Genomic DNA, 17,840 nt, shown 5'->3' on the forward strand with positions numbered 1-17,840 from the left:
ACATTTTCTGTATCCATTCTTCTGTTGAGGAACATCTGGGTTCTTTCCAGCTTCTGGCTATTATAAATAAGGCTGCTATGAACATAGTGGAGCATGTGTTCTTATTACCAGTTGGAACTTCTTCTGGGTATATGCCCAGGAGATTGTTGGATCTTCTGGTAGTATTATGTCCAATTTTCTGAGGAACCTCCAGACTGACTTCCAGAGTGATTGTACAAGCTTCAGTCCCACAGCAGTGGAGGAGTGTTCCTCTTTCTCCACATCCTCGCCAGCATCTGCTGTCACCATTCAATTCTTTTACATTTTATTTTTAAAAAATATCCCTCCCATGTCTGAGCAGATTGTTGAATGCCTGCCAGTAAGTCAAATAACATGAGTTCCATCCCTGAAAGCCATATGATTGAATAAGAAAATTGACTCTTACAAGTTTTCCTCTGACCTTCATTGATTTAACATTTTATACAAATGTGCTATGAACACACAATACAAATAAATTTAATGTAATTAAATAAATTTAAAATTACCTAGTAATTTTGACCATTTGTTATCTGAGCATATTGTACTCATGTTCTGTAATTACACTTATAGTTATGTCTTTTCTTATAAATTTGCAACATATGAACTGTATACAAAACTTTCCTAATCTATGAATGATATTCCTTCTTTCTAGTCTTAACACTAATATGTTTAGAATTAATTAAAGTATAATACTTCATAATAATGTTTTTCATTGATGCCAACTGTATTATAAGTAGAATTTCTTCGTCAATCCCAAAAATTTTGTCAAGAATTTCCTTCAGAGAAAAGCATTCATATAAGGTGAAATATCAAATGTGCAAAATATTTAGATTGTATGACCAAAAAAGATATAAACAGTGATACTAGTCCAGTTTAATTTAATATTGGATACTACCCTCAATGGCTGAAGACTACCTTTTTTGATGTATTATGCAGTTACGTTGATGGATGGTTAATAGAGTCAACATAGCAGACAACATTATGTTTACCTGTAACCTGATTGTCATTGGTCATGCTATGGCTTCAAATCTCCAACATGTGTTAATTGAGAAAATCACCCCTTTTTAAATTTAAGCCTGTGGTATAAACAGACCACAGTGAAATAAATTACTAAATTTGTCATCAGAAATTTATAAGTTCTTTTTGTAGTTTATAGTATTTTGACTGCAGGGTTTAAAGCCTCTCATAATATATAATAAGACATTCATGTAAATAATCGAAATATTTCACTTTATATGGATTATTCTATTAATAGAGTCTTCACTCAAACTTTATAAAACTTTCATACATGTGAATATGTGTGAGTGTGTGTGTATGTGTGTGTGTGTGTGTGTGTGCACATGTAAAAATAGCTGTGTGGATATCAGGTTTTTGAATTATTGGTTTACTGGTATAGAGTGTGAAAGAATATTTATTCAGGACAGGTTATTGCCAGGAATTGAATAGCTGGTAAATATTATCTTTGCTGTTCTCCACCAACCACTTTGTGTGTGTGTGTGTGTGTTTGTGTGTGCATGCATGCGTGTGTGTGTGTAATATAGACTCAGGCATGCTTAGAGCCCAGAACATGATTTTTTTTTCCAGAGTTTCTATATTCATATCATGAGCGATTACTTTTCTTAATTGGATAATTTCTTTATTTACATTTCAAACATTATCACCTTTCCAGGTTTCCTCTCCAAAAAACACCCTACCCCTACCACCTCCTCCCTCCCACTGCTTACCAACGCACCCACTCCTAATTCCTGGCCCTGGCATTTCCACACACTGGGGAATAGAGCCTTCATAGGACAAAGGGCCTCTCCTCTTACTGATGAATGACTAACTAGGCCATCCTCTTTTGTATATGCTGAATATGCAGCTGCAGCCATGAGTCTTTGGTTGGTGGTTTAGTCCCTGGGAGCTCTGGGGGTACTGGCTATTTCATGTTGCTGTTCCTCCTATGGGGCTTCAAAGCTCTTCAGCTCCTTGGGTCCTTTCTTTAGCTCCTTCATTGGGGAATCCTATGCTCAGTCCAATGGATGGCTGAGAGATTCCACCACATGAGAGATTTCTTAGGAGACAGATTAATTCTCTTTCCAGGCTTTGAAAATAACACCAAGATCATGGTATGCAAGCAGCATTGTGGAATCAAGTGACTTATCAAAGAATATCCTATTTAGAACCCAATATTGCAGAAGAGTACGCACAAGAATTTAATTGCATTTTATACACACACACACACACACACACACACACACACACACACACATACACACACACATACACATTCCGTTTACCAGATCCTATCCTGGCAAGAGTGATATATGCCTCTGAAAGTTCATTATGAATGAAATCTTGATTTGAGCATTAGAATGTGTAATTTCTACCTGGAACAGAAATTGTGAGTTTTCTTCTCTGTACCTGATAATAAAAAGATGTTGCTTTAGACCATTCTGTTCAATTATTTGCCATAGAGTAGCAAAAGGCTAGCAGACACCACTTAGAATATAGCATACTTATTAGCAAAAAGGTTATTCTTTGAAACATTTCTAAAGACAATATATATGTGTGACATAAAATATCCAAAAATATTAATAGCTCACAAAATCCATACATCTTTATAATGTAGTTATAATTAGCTATACTTATTTCAAAATAACCAGCTGGCCTTTGACAGTTGAAGTAAACATGTCTGCTTTTTTATCAAAATTGTATAAAATGGTATCTATATGTCACTAAGCTTTTTTGCATATTTTCTCTCTAAAACAACAATTCTTTTGTTATTTTTATTTTTATTTGATATTTTATTTATTTACATTTCAAATGTTACCGCCTTTCACAGTTTCTCCCCTGGGATTCCCCTATCAAATCCCTGCTACCCCTGCTAATATGAGGATGCTCTACAACCCACCCACCCACCCACTCTCACCTTCCTGCCCTGGCGTTCCCCTACACTGAGGCATGGACCAAGAACCTCTCCTCCAATTCATGCCTAACAAGGCCATTCTCTGCTACATATGCTACTGGAGCCATGGGTCCCTCCATGTGTTCTCTTTAGTTGGTGTAAATCAACAATTCTTGAAGCCATTTAAAATGTTCAAGAGTTTTAAAAGTGAATACTATTTTATACCAATGTTCTAGATCATGTGTCTAAACAATGCTTTGTCTTTGACTCATCTTTGATGATTCATTCAATCTGGTCAGGTACTCTTTGCTTTTCAGCTCTTTACTTCACATCAACAGGAAAGCAATGAGGCTGGAACATATGATACCAATGTAGAATGCAGAGAATTATTGTGTTGTTAGAAAAATAAAGATTTGTGATGGGCATAAGGAGCTGAGTTTTGATTCATTCATTGATTGTTCTCACATAATGTCCAGGGTTACCTTAAATATCCTTTGTCCTGTGGCCTTAACCTGTAATAATCAAAGGTAAGTGCTCATCTCTGTAGTATAATTTTTAGGGCTTCTTTGATAGATATTATGAAAATGTACATTTAATAAAATAGCAGACAATAGTTGAGTTCAGTGATTGTGAACAAAACCCAAGGTGGCTCACTTGAAGATGAGAACTAACCTTTTCTTCATTTTCATTATCTTACGTTTTCAAGGGTTCAGCCTAGAACCTCTTCCACACAAATACAAGCAAAACTTTATTATCATCACTTACCAACAGTCAGGAAATTTATTTCAAAATGATTGACTATCAGAAAGTGTGTGCTTTTCTTCTTCTTTTTTTTTTTTTTTTTAGAATGAAAACAAAATGGTTGATAAAAAATGTCTTAATCTACAGTGTAATGTTCTTCTATAATTCTACCTACTTCATTTTTGCTCACAAAACCAATAAAGGTTAATTCATTAATTAACACAATTTTCCTAAAACTTATGAGTTTTTATTTAGGTATATAAATTAATTTCCCTCTCCTTTGAATTACTGTTGAATTTTTAAAAGCAACTTACCATATTTCATAGAAATATTTTTATTGACATTCAAATTGCAGACACACCATTGTGCATAGTTTTTCTATTAATTATGTCTTTTTCAGTTTTAAAATTTTTATTGTTTTTACTATATTCAGAACGGAGTGATCACAAGGGTGGATAGACATGGCAGGACAAGGAAGTGCATGTGATCAGGTGGTATCTGATGTAAAAATATGAGAGAGTCAATACAAATGTTATATTGAATAAATAGCTATACATTTTGGACATATTGAGAATATATAAAACATGATTAACTGAGGATTTTTCCTAATCTTCATTGAAACATTTCTACCTCAAGGGTTCATACTATCAATCTCCAAATTTAATCCATACACTTTGGTTGATGGAAATAGGAATATCCCAAACCTCTGGAACAACAGTTTTTAAATAACAAGCAGGAGTCAAAAGTGCTCAGTGAAGTTAGGCTGTGATACTTGGCCTAAGGCAGCATCCAAATCATAGAGATGTTCAAGGAAGAGCTGGTCTTGGATGGCAGCCCAGTCTTCAACAAGTGTGAGTAAAACTGTGTTGAACAATGAAGTATTCTTGGAGTGTCAAGTGCCAAAGCTTTGCTTGGATGTTGTCTTTGGGTTAAGGCTGGATCATTAGGGGGACAATGGATGTGCAGATATTGTAACAAACTGGTGATTGACCTACAATACTATATCCTGCTGCTGGGCCTTTGTTAGCTTGTATGTACACCAGAGTTTCACATAAGAGACTCTCATTGGTCTGACCAGTGGAGAAAATTGATTCCAGATCTGAGAACATACTTTGGCAGAGAGGAGGAGATTTGACACAAGATATTCCTTCCCATGTCAAAAATATAGATTCTGAGTCTGGGTACATATTTGATGGGCGGGGGATGCATGGAGAAGAACTAGGAACAGAATCACAAGGTACCCTCAAGGCAGAAGTTAGGTAAAGACTTTAAGACTAGGAGCTTTAGTACAGGAATCATGACCATGCTTCCTCATTTATACTATAGTCTTCTCCCTCCACTTCCTTTGCTTTCTAGACCTCTTTAGGTACATCTCACAGACTGGGTCAATATTGGAGAAGATGGCCATCTGGTCTAGGGAATTACTCAATGGGCTGAGTTAAGAAAAAGGGTTCACAATTCATGTTGTCTGACACATGGAGAAGGTGGATTCTGAGTTCTGGGTATTATTTGAAGGTTAAGTAGAGGAGGAGACCAAACCCAATAGTCTCTCACACTGGCTGATACATCAAGGGTTGAATGAACATTAGAAATTCCAGACCTATTAGTAGATAGATGCCCGGTTTTCCTGGTAAATGTTCTACACATCTGCCTCAGATGCTCCCCACTACATGGGTCTTGCTGAAACAGATCTCTTCCAAGGGATGATCAATAAAGGAGAAGTAATTTTTATCCAAGTGATGCAGGCAACTGCTTCAATATATGAAAATCAATCAATGTAATCCACCATATCAACAATTTGAAAGAAAAAAAATCACATGATCATCTCATTAGAAGCTGAAAAGGCTTTTAACAAAATCCAACCCCAGTTTCTTTTAAAATTCTTTTAGAGACAAAGGATAAATGGTACATAGATGAACTATGAGTTTTATTCGGTTCACTTAGAGGTTGTCATACACAAGATCAAACAATCAGGTAGGCTATAAGGATATTTATGATGCCTAAATTTAAAACTCTGTCCCAATTATTAACACACATAACCAAGAGAAGATTAATAATATTTCTTTTATTGCCTTGGGCAAGAATGATCACATTTTTAAAGCTGGGCCACTTAGTATATTGTGTTGTCTTAAATATTTTTTTAACAAGAAAATGCTGTTTTCCTTCCCAGAATATTGTTCCACATTTTTGAACTTTATCATCAGCATGCTTGGTTTTCAGAATGGCTGAAAATCTACATTTAAAACAAGACAATCTTATAGTAACGTTGTTGAGGCAGGTCTATAACCTGTATTTCATTGCTGGAGCCAGAGTTCTGAGAACTTCGTTTATAATGGCCTTTTGAAAGAATCTTTCTAGGCTGATAAGACTTACTTTTTAAGTACTTACTCTTTGCCTACTTTAACAGAAAAGACACAACATGATTTCAAGATTTGTTAAAGCACATTTTTATTCATGAATCATATCCATTCATAAGACATGTGAATATCTGTAGGCTTCACCTAGAAAGCATTTCTTTTAATGAATGGGATGACTCTTCCATATGAAACATTTTTCTGGATCAGGTGCTTCTTTAAACAAACAATAGAAAATCATTTTTACAGTCTATCTGTGATTTCTATTCTTGTCAGAACTAGGGAATTAAATCTTATTAGTCTGGTAAATTTTTCATAAAAACAGCAATAAAAGGGTAATAATGTGCTTTTAATAAGCCATTAAAATGATCCATGGATTATAGGTATGTTTGCACATGAAGCCAAGTATCCATGCTTGTTTACGTCTAAGGTATAGAATCACTTGAATGATACAATTGAATCATGCATATTTTCATTACAGTCCTGATTTCAGGATTAAGATTAACTATTTTAAAGTAATAGCTATTTATCATTCAATACTTTAACACATAGTACAAAATAAATTTCTGTAAATTATAATATTAAAATTTAAAACATTTCACCAAATGTTAATATATATGATTAACTAACAATAAATTGATACTTTCTTATTTGCTTTGGACAAAAATTTGACCAAAATCCTAATGCTAGGTCAGTTATTTTGTTTTTCTTTCAACTTTATTAGCATGAAAAATATCACTACCACATTAATAAAGGTATTTCTCAAAAATTCTATTATATTAAAGGAATATATAATGGCATATGGGAACTTTCTTGTGTACTTTTCATGTGTTTACTAAGTCTAATTCAATTTTCAACGTGTTTTCATACCTGTAATTCAGATAATTTCAAACAATATTTTTGCATCTAAATATTAATTATCTATAGACTGACCTACTGGGATTTAAAATCATTAAGCAATTTTTTTCAAATTTTACATATTTATGTTATGATGTTTCTTGTTTTAAATTATTATAAGTTCTAATGGCTATTCCTGGTTGTCAGTGTGACTATCTCTGGAGTAAACTACCATCCTGAATTGGAAGCCTAACCTGTGATCCAGATATTGAGTCTGAGAGATACAAGTTTCTGACTTGGATCTTGGTATGGAGATATTGAGCCATAGTGGTTATGAATCTCTGGAGTTTTAGGCAAGGAGATCTCTGAGTTCAAGGTCAGCCTAGGACAAAACAAGTCCCAGATCCAGAAGTGGTGGTACACACTTTTAATCTGGGCCATACCTTCTGTTGGAGACCTACATAAGGACATTGGAAGGACTATTCACATGCTTGCATTTACTTGCCAGCAAATCAGTTGAAATCTATTAGCCTTGTGGCACTGAGTAACTACTAGATCCTTGGACTTCCCATTCACAGCTGACCATTGTTAGGGAGTTGGACTATAGACTGTATGTTATCATAACAAATTCCCTTACTATATAGGGACTATCCATTAGTTCTCTGATAATAGAGAACCTTGACTAATATACTATCATTGGGCTAATATTGGCCATTTGATAATATTATTGACACTAGCATGTGGTTTTATATGATAAGTTTTAACTGCAGTGAATGAATATAGCATTTGAAATGGCAAATGTACAAAGTACAGAAACTTTTAAAAAATGTTTTATATATGTACATTGATTTAATAAAAATGATTTTTTTCTTTAATAGTTTTCACCATGTTCATGACTGCCCATATGTAGCATTCTGGTCTCTGAAAGATATGTTAATTTAAAAATGTTTTCTATTTGGTAATAGGAAGAAGAAACTCAGAATGGTATTGCTGTTGAAAAGCTTATTAAGCTTTTATAGAACTCTAGTCATTACAGAAAAAAATCCATATAACTCTCAATCTAATTTTCTATCTTTATTTTGATAAATTGATTGCACAAAATTCAATTTCTTGCTCAAGGATGTGATTTTTAAATTCTAGAAAATTTCATGAAACCAAACTAAAATATTCTGCTTATTTAAAATAAACTAAAAAGAATAGTATTTCAGCTTCATTTAAAATGTTATGATGAGGACCAAGAAAGATGTTCAGATGCTACTGGTGCTTTCCATTCTCCCACAGAACTGGATGTTTAATTTCAGTGTCCAGTTGTGGTTTAGAAGTTCCTGTAACTCTATTTTTGGAAAGCAATACCTTTTCTGGGTTCCACAGTAAGCCTCCACTCATATGCACAATCTCCCCTACCACTGATACACACACACACACACACACACACACACACAGAGAGAGAGAGAGAGAGAGAGAGAGAGAGAGAGAGAGAGAGAGAAAGACAGAGACAGAGACAGAATGAAAAACAAAAAATAAATATTATAAAGGTTATAATAAATAACCTTATACTAAGAATTATTTATTTTCCACATGTCAATGTCATTTACCCATGGATAATCAAAAGACCAAATTATGCTTGTTTGATTTCTTTTCTTTTTTCTTTTCTTTTTTCTTTTTTTTTTTTTTTTTTTTTTTTTAGTTTTTCAAGACAGGGTTTCTTTGTGTAGCCCTGGCTGTCCTTGAACTCACTCTGTAACCCAGGCTGGCCTCAAACTCATAAATCTGCCCGCCTCTGCCTCCCAAGTGTGGCACTTGTTTGATTTCTTAAACTGTGCATGATAAATAAAGGAGATATTAAGAATATTAAAAAATTATCTATTTTCAAATAACTTTCTATAAATGATAAATAAAATCTAGTATAATTTCTGAATATAAGATAATTACTTGATACTTGCAAATAAATAAAACTTTACATCATAAATAATTTAATATCATCATTTATTAATTATTATTGTATTTATTTTATTTATATTTCAAATGTTATCCCCTTTCCTGATTCCCACCCCTGGGGAACCTCTATTCCATCCAACCTTCCCCTGCTTCTATGAGTGTTTTTCCCCACCCACCCATCCACTCCTGCCTCCCCACCCTGGCATTCCCCTACACTGGGGCTACAATCATATAAGCTAAAACTTTAAAAAATAAATAAATATTAGTTGTCCAATATGGAGAACAGCACAGCAATATTTCTGACAAAATCTTTCTTTAATTCTGTCATTACTAAGTAGGTAATTAGATTTATATTTCCATGATAGCATTATCAGTGATTAAAACCATGATCATTAAAAGCATTCTATTCAAGTACTAGAGTAAGACAGTAAGAAAAATGCTAAACAAATTAGGAATACAAGTAAGATAAAAACACAGGATGCTTCAAGTTTGTAGCCATTTTATAAATATTAATTTCCACTTTCCTTTTAAATGATGGATAAATAATCTTCACTAAAGTGATTTTAAGGAATGTGCAAAAAAAGCATGTTGATAGTTTACATATTAGAAAAAGATTGAAAAATATAGTATTTCATAAAACTTTAGTTTTCATTAATTCTGATTGTCTTCTTTTATTTGCTTAAGAGTAAACTTTTACTATCTCATAATACAAGTGATAGCCAGACTAGAAGAAGGTATTATTTAATTTCAGTACATCATCATTTCTGATACTGGATATAGATTTTCAAATCTACTAATTTTTTCCTAGTCAGTACTGAATCTTCCATCACAGAATGACAGAGAGGTAGGCATTTCTGGACAGGTCTTTCCAATTCTAAATAGTGGGTTTCTTGCTGCTGTAAACACAAAGCTACTTTCAGTAGGATTAAGTTCTCCCACATAGCATCAGTCTGCTGATCAACAGTTTGTCCCATTTCTTAAAACTATGTCTTGCATCTTTTTCTTAATATTGCACCAGAAGTCAATTTCTTCAGTTACCAATATTCAAGTAATTTTACATTTTTTAATATATTTAGGTTTATTGAAAAATTTTGTTGTGTTTATGCATATGTTTTTCTGGATTACACAGAACAACTTCTTTTAAGGAGCATTCATTACTATAATACTCATTATGGCTGTTATATGATCTTTTACACACACAATGTCTACAAAATAATTATTCTTAAGTTATAAAATACAAATAATTTTTGAACCTGTGTAAGAAATCAGTAAATGGCTGGGAAGTGGTGACACATGCCTTTAATCCCATTTGGGCGGCAGAGGCAGGCAGATTTCTGAGTTTGAGGCCAGCCTGGTCTACAGAGTGAGTTCCAGGACAGCCTGGGCTATACAGAGAAACCCTGTCTAAACAAACAAACAAACAAAAAGAACCCAAAGAAACCAATGAATGTGTATAAAAATTAAACGTATGAATGAGTAAGTGTTGCAACAGATTCTAAGGGGAAAGCAAATAATTCAAAATATTTCTTGGGAATTCACAAATTGCAAATGACAAATTTCAGGCACGACTTTAATGATGCTAATTAGCAAGCTTTCCCTTGTATGTTTGATTTTGTTCTAAAATTTTTCAACGTGGAATGCTCATTTAGAATCTCTCTGGCTTTGTATAGCAGTTATTGGTATATGTTGAGAATCTTGTGTCTGTTTTCATTATGGCAACTTGTTGCCACATTTCCATGAGACTTCTTTTCTAAGAACATTCTGAGGGTGGAAACGTCCTGACATAATTTTGTGACAAGACCATCCTGGCAAAGTCTCCACAATGGAGATTAATTTTAACATAAATTTTGGAGGAGATTCAAATTCAAGCCATTACAATACTTTCTTTTCTGCACACTTGGTCTACTTATCTGTTTACATGTTAGTATGTTTTAGTAACAATTTTGTACAATATAGATTATTTTATTTTATTTTGTTGTTCATTGAAGGTGTGATTTAATTATATAAATCATGCTGCTTCTAACTCACGAAGCAGCCTGTATTGCCCCCCAAGTCTTTTCCTATTGTTTATGTTTCCCACGTTCTGTGTTTGAGCAAGTGGTGAACAAATTAGCCCATCCCTTAGTAAAATCTGAAATAATGAAATGTTATTACAGGGGAATGTTAATGGAGCAATGAGACTGCTATGACAATGGATTACATTGAAAGACCTTTTAGATATGTGTGTTGCAGTTGAAATGTGGATATGCCCTAGATAGCAATTTGATCTCACTAGAATAGAGACATGCCTTTAGCATAGTAAGGTTAGTTTGTAAAAAGAAACAGCAAAGTTTGAAAGCAACTCCTAATTGAGGAGCAAAGTGTTAAACCAGAGACTTAACATAATGAGTCGGTGATGGAATATGCTCAACTTTCATGTGAATAAACAAGAAAGAGAGGCAACTTAAGAGAGCTGGTATGGGTTGAGGAAAGATAGAGGCAGTTTTACTGTGACAGTTTTACTGAGACACGTTACAGGTGAAGACAAGAGAATGAGAAAGACTGAGAAAGGAAATGAGAATGATGAGGACCAGAGGATTAGAAGAGATTACCAGGGTTAGTTTAAGGCCAAACAAATCAATGAGAAGTCAAGAAAAGCCTATTTGAATCATTCATCAAGGAGAGGAGTTTTGAGCCAGAACAGCTGAGTTGAGTCAGCCAGTCAGAGTTGCGAAAAAACTAGGAAGGGTGAGTTTTTTCATGAGTAGCCCTTGGAGACAATTACATCAGTAAAAGTTAATTTTACATGTCTTATTAAAAGACAATTTTACTTATTATTTGAAAATTTTATACATTTTTGTGATGACTCTGCTTTTTTATTATTTTTAATTTATTTTTTACAATCTGTATTCCATTCCCCACCTCCTACCCACCCTCCAACTGCACCACGTAAATACCTCCAACCCCCACCCCACCCGATCTCTAAACTACCTGGGGCCTCCAGTCTCTTTAGGGTTAGGTGCATCATCTCTGAATGAACAAAGACCCAGAAGTTCTCTACTGTATATGTTGTGAGCCTCATATCAGCTGGTGTATGCTGTCTGTTTGGTGGTCTAGTGTTTGAGAGATCACGGGGGTTCAAATTAATTGAGACTGTTGGTCCTCCTACAGAATCGCCCTTCTCCTCAGCTTCTTTCAGCCTTTCCTAATTCAACAACAGGGGTCAGCTGCTTTTGTCCATTGGTTGGATGCAAATATCTGTGTCTGACTCTTTTAGCTGCTTGTTGGATCTTTCAGAGGGTACTCATGATAGGTCACTTTTGTGAGTGCCTCATAGCCTCAGTAATAGTGTCAGGCTTTGGGACCTCCACTTGAACTGGATCCTACTTTTGGACTGTCATTGGACATGTTTTTCCTCAGGCTCCTCTCCATTTCCACCACTGTAATTTTTTCAGAAAGGAACAATTAAGAGTCAGAGATATGACTGTGGAGTGGCAACCCCATTCCTCACTTGCTGTCCAGTCTTCCTGCTGGAGGTGGGCTTGATAAGTTCATTGTCTATACTGTTGGACTTTTCACCTAAGGTCCTTCCCTTAGACTCCTGGGAGTCTCTAACCTATCAGGTCTCTGGTGCATTCTGGGAGTCCTCCCAACCTACTATTTTCTGAGGTTGCCTATTTACATTCTGTCTGTTGGTCCTCAGGGCTTCAGTCCATTTCCCTCACCAAATAACAGATCAGGTTCCGCTATCTCTACTACTCATTACCACCCTGTCCACACTACCTCCCAGGTTCCTCTCTCCCTCATTACTTGTCCCATTTGAGAGACAAAAGATAGCTTTCTTCTCTCTCCCAATTGGGACTGAGGCATCCTCACTTAGGCAATTCAGCTTGTTGAGCTTTTTGAGTTCTGTGGACTATATCTGGGTATTCTGTAAGATTTTTTTATTTGTTTGTTTGCTTTATTTTAGATAATATTCACTTCATAGTGAATACATACCTTGCATGTCATTTTAGGTATGAGTTACCTCATTCAGGAATATATTTTCTAGCTCCATCCATTTGCCTGCAAAACTGAGGATGGCCTCCTTCAGATGAGTAGTAATCCATTGTATAAATGAACCACACTTTCTGCATCCATTCTTCGGTCATGGGACATCTAGGTTTTTTCCAGCCTCTGGCTATCACAAATAAGGCTTCTATGAACATAGTAGAACGGGTGCCCCTGTGGCATGGTGGTGCATCTTTTGGATATATTCCCAAGAGTGGTATAGATAGATCTTCAGGTAGATCTATTTCCAATTTTCTAAGAAACCTCCATAAGGATTGCCAAAATGGTTGTTATCAGTTTGCAATACCACCAGCAATGCAAAAGTGTTCCGTGTTCTCCATATCCTTTCCAAAAGGTGTTGTTACCTAAGGTTTTGGTCTTAGTCATTCTGACTGGTGTAAGAAAATCTCAAGGTTGTTTTGATTTGCATTTCTCTGATGATTAAGGATGCTGAACATTTCTTTTTTTTTCTTTCTTTTTCTTTTTTTTCACTTTTTCCAATTTTTTATTAGGTATTTTCTTCATTTACATTTCAAATGCTATCCCGAAAGTCCCCTATACCATCCCCACATCCTGCTCCCCTACCCACCCACTTCCACTTCTTGGCCCTGGTGTTCCCCTATACTGGGACATATAAAGTTTGCAAGACCAAGGGGCCTCTCTTCCCAGTGATGGCCACCTAGGCCATCTTTGGCTACATATGCAGCTAGAGACACAAGCTCTGGGGCATTGGTTAGTTCATATTGTTGTTCCACCTATAGTGTTGCAGACCCCTTCAGCTCCTTGGGTACCTTTTCTAGCTCCTCTATTGGGGGCCCTGTGTTATATTCAAAAGCTTAATGTGAGCATCCACTTCTGCATTTTCCAGGCACTATCATAGCCTCATGAGACACAGTTATATCAGGGTCCTTTCAGCAAAATCCTGCTGGAGTATGCAATAGTGTCTACGTTTTGTGGCTGATTATGGGATGGATTCCTGGGTATGGCAGTCTCTAGATGGTCCATCCTTTCTTCTCAACTCAAAACTTTGTCTCTTTAACCCCTTCCATGGGTGTATTGTTCCCATATCTAAGAAGGGACAAAGTATCCACACTTTGGTCTTCGATCTTCTTGAGTTTCATGTGTTTTGCAAATTGTATCTGTATCTTGGGTATTCTAAGTTTCTGGGCTAATATCCTCTTATCAGTGAGTACATATCATGTGAGTGCTTTTGTGATGGGGTTACCTCACTCAAGATGATGCCCTCAAGGTCCATCCATTGGCCTAGGAATTTTATAAATTCATTCTTTTTAATAGCTGAATAGTACTCCATTGTGTAAATGTACCACATTTTCTTTATCCATTCCTCTGTTGAGGGACATCTGGGTTCTTTCCACCTTCTGGCTATTATAAATAAGGCTGCTATGAACATAGTGGAGCATATGTCCTTCTTACCAGTTGAAACATCTTCTGGATATATGCCTAAGAGAGGTATTGCAGAATCCTCCAGTAGTACTATGTCAAATTTTCTGAGAAACCACCAGACTGATTTCCAGCATGATTGTACAAGCTTGCAATCCCACCAACAATGGAGTAGTGTTCCTCTTTCTCCACATTCTAACCAGCAGCTGCTGTCACATGAATTTTTAACCTTAGCCACTCTGACTGGTGTGAGGTGGACTCTCAGGGTTGTTTTGATTTGCATTTCAATGATGATTAAGGATTTTGAACATTTTTTCAGGTACTTTTCAGCCATTCAGCATTCCTCAGGTGAGAATTCTTTGTCTAGCTCTGAGCTCCATTTTTAATGGGGTTATTTGATTTTCTGGAGTCTACCTTCTTGTGTTCTTTATATATATTGGATATTAATCCCCTATCAGATTTAGGATTGGTAAAAATCCATTCCTAATGTGTTGGTAGCCTTTTTGTCTTATGGACAGTGTCTTTTGCCTTACAGAAGCTTTGTAAATTCTTTTATCATTGAGAAGAGCTTTTGCTTTCATAGGTTTTTTGTTATTCCAGGTGAATTTGCAAATTGCCCTATCAAATTCCTTGAAGAACTGAGTGGGAATTTTGATGGAGATTGCATTGAATCTGTAGATTGCTTTTGGCAACATAACCATTTTTACGATATTGATCCTGCCAATCCATGAGCGTGGGAGATCTTTCCATGTTCGGAGATCTTTTTTAGTTTCTTTCTTCAGAGATTTGAAGTTTGTATCAGACAGATATTCACTTCCTTAGTTAGAGTCAAACCAAGGTATGTTATATTATTTGTGACTATTGTGAAGGGAGTTGTTTACCTAATTTCTTTCTCAGCCTGTTTATCCTTTGTGTAGAGATAGGCCATTGACTTGTTTGAGTTAATTTTATATCCAGCTACTTCACTGAAACTGTTTACCAACTTTAGGAGTTCTATTGTGGAATTTTAGGGTCTCTTATATATACCATCATATCATTTGCAAAAAGTGATATTTTGACTTCTTCCTTTCCAAATTGTATCCCCTTGATCTCCTTTTGTTGTCTAATTTCTCTGGCTAAGACTTCAAGTACTATGTTGAATAGGTAAGGAGAAAGTGGACAGCCTTGTCTAGTCCCTGCTTCCAGCTTCTCACCCTTTACTTTGATGTTGGCTACTGGTTTGCTGTAAATTGCTTTTATCCAGTTTTGTATAGGCCTTGAATTCCTGATCATTCCAAGCTTTTATCATGAATGGGTGTTGGATTTTGTCAAATGCTTTCTCTGAATCTAATGAGATGTGTTTTTTGTCTTGGAGTTTGTTTATAGAGGATTAAGTTGATGGATTTCCATATACTAAACCATCCCTATATCCCAGGAATAAAACCTACTTGGTCAAGATGGATGATGGTTTTGATGTGTTCTTAAATTTAGTTAGTGAGAATTTTATTATTTTTGCATCGATATTCATAAGGGAAATTGGTCTGAAGTTCTCTATCTTTGTTGGGTCTTTCTGAGGTTTAGGTATCCAAGTAATTGTAGCTTCATAGAAAAAATTGGGTAGAGTACCTTCTGCTTCTATTTTGTAGAACAGTTTGTGAAGAATTGGAATTAGATCTTCTTTGAAGGTCTGATATAACTCTGACTTCTTCTGTTTCTTTAGATCATTAATCTGATCCTGATTGAACTTTAGTACCTGGTATCTGTCTAGAACCTTCTCCATTTCATCCAGGATTTCCAGTTTTATTAAAGGATCTGATGGTGTTTTGGATTTCATCTGGATCTGTTGTTATGTCTCCCTTTTCATTTCTGATTTTGTTAATTAAGATGCTGAACCTCTGCCCTCTAGTGAGTCTGGCTAAGGGTTTATCTATCTTGCTGATTTTCACAAAGAACCAGCTCCTCCTTTGGTTGATACTTTGAATAGTTCTTGTTTCCACTTGGTTGATTTTGCCCCTGAGTTTGAATATTTCCTGTCATCTACTCCTCTTGGGTAAATTTGTTTCCTTTTGTTCTAGATCTTTTAGGTGTGTTATCAAGCTGCTAGTGTATGCTCTCTCTAGTTTCTTTTTGGAGGCACTCAGACTTATGAGTTTTCCTCTTAGAAATGCTTTCATTGTGTCCCATAAGTTTGGGTATTTTGTGGCTTCATTTTTATTAAACTCTAAAAAGTCTTTAATTTCTGTCTTCATTCCTTCTATGAACAAGGTATCATTCAGTAGTGTTTTGTTCAGTTTCCACGTGAATGTTGGCTTTCTATTATTTATGTTGTTATTGAAGACCATCCTTAGTCCATGGTGATCTAATAGGATGTATGGGACAATTTCAATGTTTTTGGATTTGTTGAGGCCTGTTTTGTGACCAATTATATGGTCAATTTTGGAGAAGGTACCATGAAGTACTGAGAAGAAGGTATATCCTTTTGTTTTAAGAAAAATGTTCTATAGATATCTGTTAAATCCATTTGTTTCATAACCTCTGTTTGTTTCATTATGTCCCTGATTAGTTTCTGTTTCCACGATCCGTCTATTGAAGAAAGTGGTGTGTGGAAGTCTCCCACTATTATTCTGTGAGCTGCAGTGTGTGCTTTGCACTTTACTAAAGTGTATTTAATGAAGGTGTCTGTCCTTGCATTTGTAGCATAGATATTCAGACTTGAGAGTTCCTCTTGGAAGATTTTACCTTTGATGTGTATGAAGTGCCCCTCCTTTTCTTTTTTGAAAACTTTGGGATGGAAATCTATTTTCTTAGATATTAGAATGGCTACTCCAGCTTGTTTCTTCAGACCATTTCCTTGGAAAATTGTTTTCCAGCCTTTCACTCTGATGTATTGTTTGTCTTTTTCCCTGAGATGGGTGTCCTGTAAGCAGCAAAATGTTGGGTGCTGTTTGTTTAGCCAGTCTGTTATTCTATGTCTTTTTATTGGGGAATTGAGTCTATTGATATTAAGAGATATTAAGGAAAATTAATTGTTGCTTCCTAATATTTTTGTTTTTAGAGTTGGAATTCTTGTGGCTGTATTCTTATAGGATTGTTGAAGGATTACTTTCTTGCTTTTTCTAGCGTGTAGTTTCCATCCTTGCATTTTTATTTATTTATTTATTTTCTGTTATTATCCTTTGAAGGGCTGGATTCATGGAAAGATATTGTGTGAATTTGGTTTTGTCATGGAATACTTTGGTTTCTTCATCTATGGTAATTGAAAGTTTGGCTGAGTATTGTAGCCTGTGCTGGCATTTGTGTTCTCTTAATGTCTTTATAAGATCTGTCCAGGATCTTCTGACTTTCATAGTCTCTGGTGAGAAGTCTGGTGTAATGTTAATAGGCCTGCCTTTATATAATACTTGAATTTTTCCCTATTGCTTTAATATTCTATCTTTATTTAGTGCATTTGTTGTTCTGATTATTATGTGTCAGGAGGAATTTCTTTTCTGGTCCAGTTTATTTGGANTTCTGTNGGCTTCTTGTATGTTCATGGGCATCTTTTTCTTTAGGTTTGGGAAGTTTTCTTCTATAATTTTGTTGAAGATGTTTGCTGGTCCTTTGAGTTGAAAATCTTCATTCTCATACACTCCTATTATCTGTAGGTTTGGTCTTCT

Source organism: Mus caroli, chromosome 3 (assembly GCF_900094665.2).
Source record: "Mus caroli chromosome 3, CAROLI_EIJ_v1.1, whole genome shotgun sequence".
NCBI classification, from domain to species: domain Eukaryota; kingdom Metazoa; phylum Chordata; class Mammalia; order Rodentia; family Muridae; genus Mus; species Mus caroli.